The 3,066-nt window shown below is 56.1% G+C and overlaps 1 long non-coding RNA gene across 1 annotated transcript in view; it reads left to right on the plus strand.

Annotated features, from left to right (window-relative positions):
• Window positions 1-188, plus strand: part of LOC140407153 (uncharacterized) — a 5,501-nt gene extending 5,313 nt beyond the window's left edge. Inside the window, exon 3 of the long non-coding RNA XR_011939491.1 lies at window positions 156-188. This is a non-coding gene — a long non-coding RNA (uncharacterized lncRNA). The remainder of the gene's footprint in view (window positions 1-155) is intronic.
• The last annotated feature ends 2,878 nt before the right edge of the window (window positions 189-3,066 follow it).

Consider the following 3,066-nt stretch of genomic DNA (forward strand, 5'->3'; position numbering starts at 1 on the left):
TGGGGGAAGTCAGGAGGTGATTTACTCTCCGCAGGATTCCCAGCCTCTGACCTGCTCTGGGAGCCACAGTGTTTATGTGGCTGGAAAGTTCAGTTTCTGGTTCATGGGAACCCCCAGGATGTTGAGAGTTCTAATGTTTCTCTTGTCAATCCTAGGTTATGGTGGGACTGCCGGTCTGACGAATGGTGAGTTGTTTGATTGGGATCAGTGAACAGTGGGACCACTGGAAGACTTTAGGATGATTGTATTGTAAGCATTGGGCAATTTAATGGTTAAAATCCTGGGGTTAGAGTGTGTTTGACTGCAGTGGTCACGTTTTCTTTTAAGAATTCTTTTTTGCAGGGTCTGGGAGGTGCTTGCAGAAGCCGGAAGGTGAAACTGACACAGGAATGTGTTTTCAGTCTGGGCTAATGGACTGTGGTTCGACTGGGGAAGTCCCTGGGGAGTTAATGTGGCTTTGCAGCCGGTAGAGATCATTTGTTTTTCAGCTTGGGGGGGGTGAGTTCATTGCTGGGTGCAGATGAGGAAGGCAGAGAGACGCTTGGAAAAGTTTTAGAGAGGCAGCGTTTGGTGCAGAAACTTTGGAGAGAGGAGTCGAATTCTGATCTGCCTGATGCCGAGTCCGCAATTCTCCTACAGTGAGATAGACTGAGAGCTGGATGTTTCTTTTCTTGTTTAATGGGGAATTGAGTAGCAGTGTTTAAGGGGCTGTACTTTTAGGGTGTGAAGTTAAAAACTTTAATATTGTATCCATAATAAAGTTTTGTTTCAGAATTACCAAATCCCTAGGCCGGGATTCTCCGCTACCCGGTCGGGTGGGGGGTCCCGGCGGGATGGAGTGGCGGGAACCACTCCGGCGTCTGGCCACCCCAAAGGTGCAGATTTCTCCGCACCTTTAGGGGCCAAGCCCTCACCTTGAGGGGCTCGGCCCGCGCCGGAGTAATTGCAGTCCCGCTGGCTGGCGGGAAAGGCCTCAACCGGTCAGCGGAAGTCTGCGCATGCGCGGGAGCGTCAGCAGCTGCTGACATCATCCCCGTGCATGCGCGCGGGGGGGGGGTCACTTCCGCCATCGGCCATCGCGGAGGCAATGGGCGAGGCGGAGGGAAAAGAGTGACCCCACGGCACAGGCCCGCCCGCGGATCGGTGGGCCCCGATCGCGGGCCAGGCCACCGTGGGAGCACCCCCCCCCCCCGGGGACAGATCGCCCCGCGCCCCCCCCCCCAGGAGCCCGGAGCCCGCCCGCGCCGCCTGGTCCCGCTGGTAAGGGAGGTGGTTTAATTCACGCCGGCGGGACAGGCATTCCAGCAGCGGGACTTCGGGCCATCGCGGGCTGGAGAATCGCCGGGGTGGGGGGGTGCTGGAGAATCCGGCGGCCGGCGGGGGTGTGATTCACGACGCCCCCCCACCCCCCCCCCCCGGCGATTCTCCGACCCGGCAGGTGGGGTTTGGAGAATCCTGCCCGTATTTCTTCACGACAATCACCCCTGGAGAGAATCATTCGCTCCGCACAGCCTTAAAATAAACTAAAATATTGAGGTGTCTATTCGGTATCCTGGCAACTGGTGCAGTCTGGTCTGGGATTGGAATAACTGCAAGATCTCGCACAAATCCTATTTCTTGGTACGAGAGGCTTTGGTTTTTGAAAGTTCCTCGATTCTCTCTAACTCTCTCGCTCGCTCCCTCTGTCCCTCATGCTGTCGCTCTGTCTCTGTATCGCTCTCTATCTCTGTCTCGCTCTCTGTCTCGCTCTCTGTCTCTGTCTCGCTCTCTGTCTCTGTCTCGCTCTCTGTCTCGCTCTCTGTCTCTGTCACGCTCTCTGTCTCTGTCTCGCTCTCTGTCTCTCTCTGTCTCTCTCTCTGTCTCGCTCTCTGTCCCGCTCTCTGTCTTGGGCTCAGTCTCTGTCTCACTCTCTGTCTCTGTCTCGCTCTCTGACTCTGTCTCGCTCTCTGTCTCGCTCTCTGACTCTGTCTCGCTCTCTGTCTCTGTCTCGCTCTCTGACTCTGTCTCGCTCTCTGTCTCTGTCTCTCTCTCTGTCTCGCTCTCTGTCCCGCTCTCTGTCTTGGGCTCAGTCTCTGTCTCGCTCTCTGTCTCTGTCTCGCCTCTCTGTCTCTGTCTCGCTCTCTGTCTCTGTCTCGCTCTCTGACTCTGTCTCGCTCTCTGACTCTGTCTCGCTCTCTGTCTCTGTCTCACTCTCTGTCTCGCTCCCTGTCTCTGTCTCGCTCTCTGTCTCGCTCCCTGTCTCTGTCTCGCTCTCTGTCTCTGTCTCGCTCTCGCTCTCTGTCTCGCTCGCGCTCTCTGTCTCGCTCTCGCTCTCTGTCTCGCTCTCTGTCTCTGTCTCGCTCTCTGTCTCGCTCCTGACTCTGTCTCGCTCTCTGTCTCTGTCTCGCTCTCTGTCTCTGCTCTCGCTCTCTGTCTCGCTCTCTGTCTCTGTCTCTCTGACTCTGTCTCGCTCTCTGACTCTGTCTCGCTCTCTGTCTCTGTCTCGCTCTCTGTCTCTGTCTCGCTCTCTGTCTCTGTCTCGCTCTCTGTCTCGCTCTCTGACTCTGTCTCGCTCTCTGACTCTGTCTCGCTCTCTGTCTCGCTCTCTGTCTGCTCTCTGTCTCTGTCTCGCTCTCTGACTCTGTCTCGCTCTCTGACTCTGTCTCGCTCTCTGTCTCTGTCTCGCTCTCTGTCTCTGTCTCGCTCTCTGTCTCGCTCTCTGTCTCTGTCTCGCTCTCTGTCTCTGTCTCGGTCTCTGACTCTGTCTCGCTCTCTGACTCTGTCTCGCTCTCTGACTCTGTCTCGATCTCTGTCTTGATCTCTGTCTCTGTCTCGCTCTCTGAATCTGTCTCGCTCTCTGTCTCTGTCTAGCTCTCTGTCTCTGTCTCGCTCTCTGACTCTGTCTCGCTCTCTGTCTCTGTCTCGCTCTCTGTCTCGCTCTCTGACTCTGTCTCGCTCTCTGACTCTGTCTCACTCTCTGTCTCGCTCTCTGTCTCTGTCTCGCTCTCTGACTCTGTCTCGGTCTCTGACTCTGTCTCGCTCTCTGTCTCGCTCTCTGTCTCTGTCTCGCTCTCTGTCTCAGTCTCG

This window comes from Scyliorhinus torazame, unplaced genomic scaffold (assembly GCF_047496885.1).
Source record: "Scyliorhinus torazame isolate Kashiwa2021f unplaced genomic scaffold, sScyTor2.1 scaffold_1217, whole genome shotgun sequence".
Taxonomy (NCBI): domain Eukaryota; kingdom Metazoa; phylum Chordata; class Chondrichthyes; order Carcharhiniformes; family Scyliorhinidae; genus Scyliorhinus; species Scyliorhinus torazame.